This window comes from Dromiciops gliroides, chromosome 3 (assembly GCF_019393635.1).
Source record: "Dromiciops gliroides isolate mDroGli1 chromosome 3, mDroGli1.pri, whole genome shotgun sequence".
In the NCBI taxonomy this organism is placed as follows: Eukaryota; Metazoa; Chordata; class Mammalia; order Microbiotheria; family Microbiotheriidae; genus Dromiciops; species Dromiciops gliroides.
In genome coordinates, this window is record NC_057863.1 from 507,064,920 (window position 1) to 507,078,652 (window position 13,733).

The 13,733-nt window shown below is 37.6% G+C and overlaps 1 pseudogene; it reads left to right on the forward strand.

Moving 5' to 3' along the window:
• Positions 1-6,345: 6,345 nt before the first annotated feature.
• LOC122747851 lies at positions 6,346-6,895 on the forward strand (annotated as a pseudogene).
• Positions 6,896-13,733: the final 6,838 nt, after the last annotated feature.

Consider the following 13,733-nt stretch of genomic DNA (forward strand, 5'->3'; position numbering starts at 1 on the left):
CATGTGATTGTAATAGTTAGCCAGAATTATATGATGATGATGATTATCATCATCTTTAATTGGCCAAGAGTCAGAAATTCAGATTACACATTGCAGAACTGAGATAAGAAAAAGGAAAATATTGTAATCATCCTTTAACTGAAAGAAAACTGTGAAAGAGACCAAATCATTTATGTTCCATTTGTAAGAGCCAGGTCTATAAGTAAAGAACTATCGTATTATGGGGAGATCATAGGTAAGGTACCAAGAAGCAACATAAAATTCAAATATCATTAGTCAATTAGTCAGGCAATTTATTATTTGCAGACATGCAGTATGCAGTTCCCAAGCCCTCTAGTCCCTTGGGTAAGCATGCAGGGTGTACATGACAGTCGAGAGCCAGAGCTCTGTGTTTCTCTCTATATATCTGATGGTGTTTATTGGGCAAATTCACAGGGATTGAGTGGGAGGGGGAACATAAGTCAATCAGTGGATAGACCAACCTTGATTCCTCTTAGCAATCTCAAGGATATTGTCATTAGGAGAGCCTTGTGCACCTGGTCTGAAAGAAGTTTGCTTATAGTAACTTCCTAGTACATAGGTGGGCCAATCAATAAGCAAGGATATGGTCACTTCTATCAAGCCCTAATACTAGGCCAGTCCTCATGGGAATCCTGGGGACTTTCTATGTCCAAATAATCATGGTTCAAAGCAAAAAACACCTAGACAAGTTAGGGAAACATCCAAAATTAAAATTGCTAATTAGCTGATAGTGAATACAGTATTTATCTTGAAAAATAAATTTTAATAAAAAAATTAATAGTATGATTCCCAATTATATGTCAAGATAATTTTTAGCATTTAGTTTTACAAGATTTTGAGTTCCAAATTTTCTCCCTTCCTCCCTCTCCTCCTCCTCTCTTTCTAAAATGGTAGGTATTTTCATATAGGTTATACATGTTATTATGTAAAACATATTTCCATGTTAGTTACAGTTGTGAAGGAAGAAACAGATCAAAAGGGAAAATAAGAGAATAATGTATGTAAAAGAGGTTGCTTTGATCTGCATTCAGAGTCTGTCAGTTCTTTATCTGGATGTGGATAGCATTTTTGTGTGTGCTTTGTACTTGTCTTGGATTATTGTGTTGCTGAGAAGAGCTGAGTCATTCATAGTTGATCTTCACACAGTGTTGCTGATATGGTTTATAATGGTTTTCTGGTTCTGCTCAATTCATGTTTCATCAGTTCACATAAATCTTTACAGGTTTTTCTGAGATTCACCTATTCATCATTTCTTATTGCACAATAGTATTTCATTATATTCATATATCACAGCTTGTTCAGCCATTCCCCAACTGATGCTCATCTCCTCACTTTCCAATATTTTACCTACACAAAAAGGACTGGGATGCTATAAATATTTTTGCACATCCCTTTTTATGATCTCTTTGGGATACATACCTAGTAATGATGTTGTTGGATCAAAAGGTATGCAGTTTGGTTGCCCTTTGGCTATAATTTCAAATTACTCTTTAGAATGGCTGGGTCATTTTACAACTCCACCAACAGTGCATTATTGTTCCAATTTCTCCACATTTTCTTCAACATTCATCATTTTCTTCTTTGTCATATTAATCAATCTGACAGGTGTGAGGTAGTCCCTCAGAGGTGTTTTAGTTTCCATTTCTCTAATTAAAAGTGATTTAGAACACTTCATATGTCTACATAAAGCTTTGATTTCTTCATCTGAAAACTGTCTGTTCATATCCTTTGACCATTTCTCAATTGTGGAATGGCTTATATTATTGTAAATTTGACTCAGTTCTCTATATATTTGAGAAATGAGGCCATCGTCAGAGATACTTGCTGTAAAGATTGTTTTCCAGCTTTCTGTTTTCCTTCTAATCTTGGTTGCATTAGTTTTGTTTGTGCATTTTAGTTTAATATAATCAAAATGATCTGTTTTATATTTCTAAATACTCTGTTTTGTCATTAACCGGTAACTCACTTAACTCCTCCTTTGAGTATTTGAATGTTATACAACTTGGTGCATATATGTTTAGTATTGATATTACTTCATTGTCTATGATACCTTTTAGCAAGATGTAGTTTCCTTCTTTATCTCTTTCAAGTAGGTCTATTTTTGCTTTTTCTTTGTTTGAGAACAGGATTTCCCACTTTTTTTTTTAAACTTCAGCTGAAGCATAAGAGATTCTGATCTAGTCCCTTACCTTTACTCTGTATGTCTTTCTGTTTCAAGTGTGTTTTTGTAAACACCATAATGTAGGATTCTGGTTTTTGAATCATTCTACTATCTGTTTGCATTTTATGGGAGAATTTTTCCCATGCACATTCATAGATATGATTACTAACCATCTATTTCCCTCCATTCTATTTTACCTCCTCTTTGGCCTCTCTCTCCTTTCACTCTTTCCTTCTATCTACCACCTCCCATGGTCTACCCTCTCTTCTGTTAGTTCCCCCCCCACACACCTTTACTTAATCTCCTCACCTCCTACTTACATGTTGGGTAAGATACATTTCTGTATTCAACTTATTATTCAATTATTCCCTCTTTGAACCAATACTCATGAGAGTAAGGTTCAAGTGATGTTCATCGTCCACACTCCCATATTTCCCTATAGTGTAATAGGTTTTTCATGCCTCTTTATGTGAAAATTCACCTAATTCTACCTCTTCCTTCCTTCTGCATACAGTGTACTTCTCTTTCTCATCCCTTAATTATAGTTTTTATATTTTATGTCATTCTCTCAACTTCACTTTATACCCATACCCTCTGCCTACATATATTCCTAGTTGTACTATTGATGGTACAATTTTAAATTATTACAAGTATCAGGGCAGCTAGTTGGCGCAGTGGATAGAGCTTTGGCCCTGGAGTCAGGAGGACCTGAGTTTAGGTCCGGCCTCAGACACTTAACACTTATTGGCTGTGTGACCCTGGGCAAGTCACTTAACCCTAATTGCCTCACTAAAAAAAAATTAGGCTTCTCTTAGGTCTTTATATAGGAAATATATTTTTTGTTTGTTTAATTCTGGTCATCTCCTTATGAAAGCTTAAAATTCTTCTATTTCATTGGATGAACTTTTTTTTTCCCCCTTGAAGTATTATGTTTAATTTCACTGGGTAGGTGATTCTTGGTTGTAGTCCTAGCTCATTTGCCTTTTGGAATATCATGTTCCATGATCTTTAATCCTTTAACATTGCAGCTGTTAAATCCTGTGTAATCCTTATTGTGGCTGTCTGATATTGAAACATTTCTTTTTGGCCACTTGCAGTATTTTTCCCTTCACCTGATAGTTCTGTAATTTGGCTATAATGTTCCTTAGAGTTTTTATTTTGGGATCTCTTTCCTGAGGTGATTGATAGATTTTTTCAATACCTATTTTCCCTCTGGTTGCAGGATACTCGGGAAGTTTTCCTTGATAATTTCTTGAATGAGGCTGTCCAGATCCTCCTTTTGATTATGGCTATCAGGTAGCCCAATGATTCTGACATTGCCTCTCCTGGATCTATTTTCCAGGTCAGTTGTTTTTCCAAAGAGGGATTTTACATTTTCTTTTATTTTTTCATTTCTTTAATTTTTTTTTGATTAATTCTTGATCTCTCATAGAATAATTAGCTCCCATTTGCCCAATTCTAACTTTTAAGGAGTTGTTTTCCTAATTTAGTTTTTATACTTCCTTTTTCATTTAGACAATTCTATTTCTTAAGCAGTTGTTTTCTTTTTCCAAGCTGTTGACTCTTTTTTCATAATTCTCTAATATGACTCTCATTTCTTTTCTCAGTTTTTCTTGTACTTCTCTTATATGATTTTTAAGCTCCTCTTTGAGCTCTTCCTTGAAATCTTTCTGGGCTTGAGACCACTTCCTGTTTTTTCTTTGGGTTTTGCTCATAGATGTTTTGACATTGGTGTCCTCTTTTGAGTTTGTGTCTTGATCTTCCCTGTCACCATAATAACTTGCTATGGTCAAATTCTTCTTGTTGTTGTTGTTTGCTATTTTTTGGCCTTTTCACTGTCTTTTATGAGTTCTGGGACCAGGGTAGAAGGGGAACTGTGTCTGGTTTCTAGGGCTCCAAGCCCTAGCTGTTTACGTGGTGCTGCATCAAAGTTGCCCTGAGGCCCACAGGGGGTCCTCATTTATGGTGCTGTGTCTAGGGGGTGGGGTGTTGTGGGTTTGGCACTGCTGGAGGTAGTAGGCATCTATCAGTTTACCTGGTGCTAAGCCTAAGTCCTAGTGCCTAGATCTGTTGGGTGTTTCTATATTTCTTCAGAGCTACACTGAAATACATGGCAGTGTGGCTACTGGAGCTTGCTTGTTTGCTTGGGGCTAAGCTGAAACACATGGCGCTTCTTAGAGCTGGAGTCTGCAGGTTCCTTTGGCTATGCTGAAGCATGTGGGGGGTCGTGGTGTTAGTGTTTGCCTGCTCCACTGCATTGGGGCACAGGATTTCCTGCTGGTTTGCTGAGGTGGGATTTGCTGCTGACTTGTTGGTTCATTTCCTGTTCTGGACCATGGGCAATATAGTATCACAGAAAATACTCTTACTGGTGTGTTTTATCATGACCTTTAAAAAAAGTTTTTATTTTTGGCAAACCTATAGAATGTCACATGCACAGGGGTAGAAGAAAGAAAGAGTTCAATGAGAGCTCCAGCTAAATGGAATGGTGTATATAGCACTAGATCTAGAGAGAAGAAAGTTGAGTTGAGATCTAGTGCTATATACACCATTTCAATGAGAGCTCCAGCTAAATGGAATGGTGTATATAGCACTAGATCTAGAGAGAAGAAAGTTGAGTTGAGATCTAATTTCAGTTTCAGACTCTTACTAGCTGTGTTACTATGTTCTTTAGTTTCCTCATCTATAAAATAGGCATAATACCTCAAGGTTTTCATAAGGATAAAATGAGATCACATAAAGTGTTTTGCAAACCTTAAAGTGCTATATAAATGTAAGCTATTTTTTTGTATATGAATTATTTTAAATGCCAGAAATTCTGCTCTCCCTGGCATATAGGTATTTATTTGATTTCAAGTTACTTTTATTACTGTGAAGGCTTACAAGCTGGTATGGATAATAATACACCAGAGCACAATTTTAGACATTGCCTGGGGTTCTCAAATACCTTGTCTAGCTCTGGTTTGGGTTTTTTGAGTAGCTTATCTGAGCACCTACAAATATGTTCTTATCCTGGGCAAGTCACCTAATCTCTGTTTTCCTCAGTTTCCTAATCCATAAAATGAGGATAGTAATAGCACCTATCTCTCAGGGTTGTGAAGATCAAACAAAATGATAATTGTAAAAGTTCTTAGCACAGTGTTTCATACATAGTGAACAGTATATAAATATTAACTTCAACTCCTTCTTTTTGTTTGTATTCTTCATCTTCTCCTCATCTACCACTATCATCACCATCATTATCTTCTTATTCTTGTTCTCCTCCTCCTCCTTCTCCTCTTCCTCTTCCTTCTTCTCCTCCTACTTCTCCTCTCCCCTCTCCCTCCGCATAAAAATATGGCTAGTGACTTAAAGGAACTTTTCCTTAGTCCATTCTTTTTGGTACACCTGCATTCCTACAGATTATAACTTCCCCCTCCCTTCTCATCCACCATGATTATTATTCATGTCTTTCTGAAAATTTACATAGAGAATGCAGCTGACACATTGAGGACTTTTCTTCAGTTTAATATTCTGTAATCACTAGTGCAGCAATTATATTCCCTAATATAATTTAGCAAAAAACCAGAACATTTGCCCAACATTTTTCTCCCCAAAGTTCAATAGCAGAACCAATCAGGTAAAAGGAGACGCATTGTAATTCACAGCATCCATTTCCATTATTCTTCTTTCTCTGACCATTCCCTAAGTCTATACTCAGGGTCACTTGCGCATTCTCCTTACTCACAGTGATATGCAGGAGCTCCTAATCATGGGCCTTCCCTTGAATACTCTACTCTAAGCTAAATCATTCCTATTGTAAGATTAACACCCAGTTAATTTATAGGGAAATCCAAGAATGTTTGCACATTTTGGAGGCTCTGGGGACCAAAAACACCTGTTTAAATTGTGCACTAAATGATAGAATATTAGCTAAAAGGTTCCAGTCAAAATGGTTACAAATATAACCATTCTAGGCCAGAAGCACAGGGAACAGGAGTTGCTGTGGTTTTCTGCTTGAACGGTGCTTGAACGGAACCTGCGGCTTGATTCTCAGCCTGAGCTGCCCTTAGCCACCTCTCCACCTTCACCTCCACTAACCAACACTTCTCTGTCCTACCGTTGGCTGGCACCCCAGCTTCAGTCACAGCTGCTGCACAGCCGCCTCCACTATCTCTGCCACCATGATGACCTCATCTCCCTCTCAGGTGCGACAAAACTACCACCAGGACTCTGTGGCCACCATCAACTGGCAGATCAACCTGGAGATCTATACCTCCTATGTCTACCTGTCTGTCTTACTACTTCGACCGAGATGACGTGGCCCTGAAGAACTTTGCCAAGTATTTCCTGCACCAGTCCCATGAAGAGTGGGAGCATGCTGAGAAGCTGATAAAACTGTAGAACCAATGCAGTGGCTGCATCTTCCTGCAGGACATCAAGAAGCCAGACTGCAGTGACTGGCAGAGTGGACTGAATGCAATGGAGTGTGCTCTGCACTTGGAAAAAAATGTCAATCAGTCATTACTGGAACTGCAGAAGTTGGCAACTGACAAAAACAAAACCCATTTATGTGAATTCATTGAAACCCACTACCTGGGCAAACAGGTAAAATCCATTAAACAACTGAGTGATCATGTAACAAACCTGTGCAAAATGGAGGCCCCTGATTCTGTCATGATGGAGTATCTTTTTGAGAAGCACACCCTTGGAGACAGTGAGAAGGAGAGCTAAGCCACACCTGGCTTCCCCCACACCTGAGAACAGTGGACACCATGCCTCCTGCCTTTCAGTGCATGCATATTTTGGTTATCTGACCTTTTCATAATCTGTACCAAAAAAAATACCACCATTTACATTCCAATAAAGTGACTTGGTACTGATGAAAAACAAACAAACAAACAAAAACCCCAAATGTAACCATTCTTGTAAAGTATGGCTATTTGAATGTAAAGTGTTTCTCATTTATAATGCACAAATGAAACAAATCCTTTATGTGCTCCTAAATATTTTAGATGAATATATTCATACATCATTTCATGAATTTTTCCAGTGTCTATTGCCTCGATTAGTTGAGCAAATAACTATGTTGTGCCAGTCCACCCTTTAAAATTTCATGTAGATGGCTTTAAAAAACCATCTAGAGGCTGATTCCAAAAAGGAGGAAATAACCTAGGTCAGTACCCTCTTCTATCATGGGCTTTAATTTCCTTTGATGAAGAAAAAGCAACAATTTGAAGACAAATAGCTCCTCAGAGGAAAATTTAATCTTCAAATACCAAATGATAACAATAACTACCAAACTCTAATTCTAAACTTAGCACAAATAGGTCTCACAAGGGCCATATCTTATAAGATAAGGTCAAAAGATTTCTTTCCAAGAAGTGGTTTAGGGTAGGACTAGATTGAGTGTTAGTAGACTTGGGTTCTAATCTCACTTCTGTCACTTGTTTATTGTGTAATCTTAAGCAAATCACTTCTCATGTCTTCACTTGTTTCATTATTAGTAAAATTGACAAAGAAGGACTGAGTGATTTAAGATACCTTCTGATAATATGTTCTACCAGTTATCTTTAGTATTTGGTAACAGATTAAAATACATATTTTATCTGATTATGTCTCAGTCAAATGCAAAATGCTCAGTAATATTTTAGGATAGTTGCACACATCTGTGATAGGACACAAGTACCCCTGGGAAGTGATTGGAGTCAGCTTCTCATACACAGCTGCTTTCCCCAAACTTTATCCAATATAGTCTCAGAACAAAGTGGTCCCTAGGAACTGATTGGCTGTGCCTTCCAGCTTTCTGGTTATCTCGGATCTTAAAAAGTTTCAGCCACATGTAATCTGGTCATCTCAGACTTGATGGGTTCCTAAGAATGTTAGTTGTTATCCTCTAGTGACCCAATAACAAGATGAGTTTGCAGATGGAGATGAAGTGGACTATGTCAAAGGAAGCTGTGTCTCTGTGTGCTTGTTGCATATTCTTGCTGTGTTGGGAGCAAAGTAAACCTTTTTGTTTTGTTAAATGTTCAATGACTTGTGAGAGCCTTGTTTTGGCCCATTATAAAATCTGAACTAAATGAATTCTGGTGTTAGAACTACCTCCAACAACATCTTAGTTGTTTAGTTGAAGTTGGTCATTCAGGTAGATGCTAGATGACTACTCCTTAGGGAAGCTCTACAGCAGATTCATTTACTAGGTAGTACCTGAACTAGATAATCTCTAAGTTTCCCTCTCAATGCTAATATATTAAAAATATGTTACTTAATATGGATAAAACAGTACTATCTAATACATAGGATACAAATGCCTCCCTCTGACAGAGCGGGATTTTTCATCAAAGGAAATCAACTTTCCAACTAACTAAGGCCTCCAGGAAAACACTCAGGAGGAAAATAACATTTCAGTTCAAGTATTTAAAGGATTATCATGTAGAAGAGAAACTAGATTTTCTATGCTTGGCCTTAGAGGGCAAAATGAGAGGGAATGGGTAGATGTTGCAAGGAGGCAAATTGAGGACGATCTAGTTGTACTTTAAATAACTAAAGCTATCCCCAAATGGAAAGGGGCCAAGTTGAGAAGTATCCCCTTCCTTAGAGGCCTTGAACAAAGGCTGGATGACCACTTATTAGGTATATTGCACTAGGTGCTCCTTTCACATATGGTTTAGAGCCACTGTGGTCTCTGAAGTCCCTTTCAGCTTTTAAAATTCTGTGATTTTATGATATGGTAAGTTCAAGAACAGTTACCCATCAGCATCACTGGAAATTCCCTAAACTGGAGTTTACAGTTCCCAACCATCTCCATACTCTACAAGTAGCATTTATGTATTTATGCAGTGCTTTAAAGTATTTCCAAGTAAGGGGGCAGCGAGGTGGCACAGTGCATAAAGCACAGGCCCTGGATTCAGGAGGATCTGAGTTCAAATCCAACCTCAGACACTTACTAGCTGTGTGACCCTGGGCAAGTCACTTAACCCTCATTGCCCCACAAATATGTATATACTACATAGTATATACATTAACTGATTTAATCCTCATCATAATCCTGTGAGAAAGGGATTGTAGGTGTAATTACCCTAATTTTTCAGATGAAATGACAGTGAACTAAACTGAAGTGACCATTGCTCAGTATTGAGTGCTACCTATAGTCATTTTAGATGTTAAGGGCTAAAATTCTAGCTAGTCTGTCTAAAATATCTAATGAGTGGTCGCCAATAAATTATAAGCTTTAGCAAGAGTTAGGCTTTTAAGCATTTATTAAGGAAAACAAGAATTTGGTAAAGAGAGAGAGAAAGGCCTAGATTTCTATCTATTAAAGGGAGAGCACATTTTTAGCTCCCTTCTCCGCCAGCGTCCCCAGGAAAGAGACCGAGACTGAGCGCCAGTCTCTTCCTTCCTCCTCCCACTAGTCCGCGTCACTTCCTGACTCCTGGTCTTGCCCTCAAAGACCTTCCCTTCATGGGCAGAACTCTTCTACAGTAAGTATCCAGCAGGTGGCGTTATTCCAATCGTTACAGTCCCCCCTGTTGTTCCTCAAGAAACAAAATGTTTCCTTGACGGAACAGTAAAAAGAATATAATAACTATTGCTAACTAATAATATGTGAACAACAATATAGAAAAGGAAGAGAGGAAAGTTTTGTCCAGAGGGGCGATTTTTTTTTTTTTTTGTCCTCATGAACCGACGCTTTGACATTGGTCTTGCAAAGGGAGGGCCTCTGCAGAGAGTACATATTACAGATGGTGTATATTATAACCGAAAAAGAAAAGAGAAAAAAAACAAATCAAAACTGTTCATTTAAAGTCTCTGAAAGTCTTTTCTCAGATGTCCTCTAGGTGTAGTCGTGGAATGGAAGTCTTTTCAGGGGTTGATGTGTGGATACTGGTAATCAGCCAGGAAATTTCCTACAAAATTGAGCTTAACACAACTTTAAAATAGCTTTGTCAATAATCAAATCCAACAATGAAAGTTCTCAAAAACATGTCTAAGGGAATTCAGAATCTTAGTTGTTACACATGAAACATATAATAAAACAAAAATTGAACCATTCTTTAAAATTATAATATTACTATAGTCCCCCCCTTATGGAGGGTAATTGAGAAGACAATTGCTGCGATATTAATTATTAAAAATAATTTTTATCTTTGTTTCATCACTTTTTGCATCATCTGCCTAATTATCCTCATGCCATTATGAGAAATTAAAAAATCTAATATAATTGGTAACAGGTGTCAAGGCCAAATTCAACACTGTATTTATCATGACACCTGAGATAATTATGGGGGTTACCATAAAAGAACAGAGAAATGATGGGATATGAGCATTCCCACACTTGAGCAATATGTACTGCCCATACAGTATGCCAGGTTTAAAATAGGTGGATGGAATATATGTCCATGCCACCAAACATATTGGAGGAAACTGAGTCAGACTTAATCAGATGCATGGGATTGAGATGTCCATGGCATCAGGCATATAGGAGGGAGCATAGAAGCCAGGTGTAGAAGTGAGATGGGTGGGATCAATACTTCCAGCCATCTGTACAATATTGTGGGGAAAAATAAAATAAAATATTAAACCAAGAGAATCCAACCTCAACATTAGTCAAAAGCTGTTCCCTCGGCCATACCTTGACTTCATGCATGTCTCCCCTCATGTGACAGTTCAGTGTCTGCTCTTGCATGTATTCCTCTTGTGATTGGATGGCATCTTGGCCAACTGGCATCTGATAACTCAGAATAAAGGCAATTAATGTCTTAAATGATAAGTTCCCATAATCTAAGTCTCATATGGATTTAAAAATTGAGGATAATAAATGATTGCAAAAAATGTGAATACATCTTGACTCAGAACACAATATATAATTATGCAACAATTTCAAATAATACCCCTTTTTTTAACTTAGTATACAATTATTTTTTTGAAAAATCTGAACATATTTAAATAGAAGTTAAAGCACAACACAATCTCAATGAAAACTTTTTTTTTTTGAAAAAAGAACTTTTACAAATGTTCCCCTCTCTCTTTTTTTTTTTTTTTGGAATATGCTTATCAAAAATAATACTTCTAGAATCAATTTACACTTGCCATGGCAAACAATTTGCCAGGGAAATGCTTTAAAGAGTTTGATCAAATAATCAGTTGAGAAAAAATAGCAAAAACAAATAACTCAGAATATGGGAGCACAATACTCCTAGAATTAACATTGTATTATGAAATCAAAACCATCTTGCAATTTTTCAAAATCAGAGAGATAAACGAATAGAAGAAAATACACATGGAACAATAAAAGACAATGAAATTCAAACTAAGGAAATCTAAATGAATATGAACTTAATATTAATAAGAGTATTATAAAATATAAACTTGATCATATGACTATAAAAAGCTTTTACAAATATTCTCCTTGTTTTAAAAACTAAGTATAAGACACAATCTCAAAAGCATGAAAATCTCTATGAAAATAAACCCATACCATTAATTTCAAAATGTATATGTAATAGCATAGAAATCCTATGTAACCTCTGAACTGACATTAATACTCTGAGTGAATTCAGAACACTTTTGATTCCGATATCTAAAATCCCCAATACTCATATCAATACCTTGCTGCTGACTTCTACATTTCTGTAAAATATATATGCTTCCATGGCAAAAGAAGCAGAGTCTTGAACTATGTTGATGATTGTCATTCTTATTCAGCTTAAGTTTTTCTTCTTTAACCCCTCTATATTGTCTGTCGGGCTTTTCACCATACAAATGCTTTATAAGATTACTAATTAAAGACAAAAGCAGGTTAGCAAAATTATGAACAAAACGAGTATATCTGGAATTTAAAGGGTTTTCTAAGGTTGTCTCAGAAGCACAGCCAGGCTGGGGAAGGGCTGAGCCTGAAGCTGCAAATGTAGTTAGAGAAAGTTGAGCATGCGCATCAGATCTCTGGACTTCCCAGGCCCGGGAAGCAATGGGCTTGGCCATGGGAGGAGTAGAGGGTGGGGTCTGGAGAGGAGGGGAGGGACCAGAGCAATTTGAATCAGACTTGATTTTGAACTCAGGCCTGGATTCCTCTTCCCCCACTTTGCCTCCAGGTGCTAGGGGATTAAAAGCTTCTAGAGGGTGGGTCATTGCCTCCAGGCATGCAAAATTAGAGCAACAATTACTGTTAGAACTGGGAAAAGCTGCAGGAATCTCTTCAGGTTTCTCTGAAAAAGCATGGTTGGGAGAGGGAGAGATATTTCCTTGTGTGAGTAAGTTGCTGGCTCTTTTAACAAAAAGAAAAAGAAAAATAGAAAATCCACAAAAACAAAGCATTAACATGATCTTATCTCCCATTTGTCTGGTTAAACAGACTAAAATCAAAAATAGGCTAATTAGGGAATTTAAAAGGTCCATTCGAAAAAATTTAAAGGGAAAACACAGCCAGTACGCCAGTACTTAGCAGTTAAAGGGAGAGGGAGGGGAAATTTCTTACCCAACCAGAAGATCAGAAGACAGGTTTAGCTTTCCTCTTCGTGGTCAGCCATCTGTTAAGGGCTAAAATTCTAGCTAGTCTGTCTAAAATATCTAATGAGTGGTCGCCAATAAATTATAAGCTTTAGCAAGAGTTAGGCTTTTAAGCATTTATTAAGGAAAACAAGAATTTGGTAAAGAGAGAGAGAAAGGCCTAGATTTCTATCTATTAAAGGGAGAGCACATTTTTAGCTCCCTTCTCCGCCAGCGTCCCCAGGAAAGAGACCGAGACTGAGCGCCAGTCTCTTCCTTCCTCCTCCCACTAGTCCGCGTCACTTCCTGACTCCTGGTCTTGCCCTCAAAGACCTTCCCTTCATGGGCAGAACTCTTCTACAGTAAGTATCCAGCAGGTGGCGTTATTCCAATCGTTACATAGAGAAGAAAGTTAAGTCATCCACTGATACAAAGCTATAATACGGCAGGTTGGATTTGAAGCCTATTTCTTTACTAAGTCTAACATTCTGTCCAGCGCACCACATTGTTTGTCTAGACCTCCGAAAGCTACAGTTAAATGAGAGTCTGTGGGTGGGAGGAAAAAAAACCGAAACAACAAGTTGAAAACCCACTTAGCAAGAGAATAAAGTAGAATAGATTTCCTCCATTATTCAATTGTGCCACTATACTCTATCCCATGATGCATGCTCTATCTGCCCACTCAGCAATCTTTGGTGTCATTGCCATAGCAATCCAGCTGGTAACCATTATCCAGGTACCTCCTTGCCGACCACAACATCTGTTTGGATAACTCACATAACTATTTTTTTTTTTTGCTTGATGCTTGACAAAGTGTCTTGGATCCTTGCCTAGAAACATGGGTTCAATAGTGGTAGTATGATATATTGAAAAATGCTTCCTGCTTCTTTACTGAGTTTTAAAAATCTACTCTATTCTCCCTCTTTATGGGAGAAGAGTGATAGGTCTTAATAGCTTAAAGACATTCAGATTAGCTTTCTCAGTTTCTGGAGGCTTTTTTGAATGATGCTAAGGGTGGGGTATAGGTGTTGGGTCCTACTTTCCTCCCTCACCTCTCTCCTTCTAATCACTCAAACATGGTATG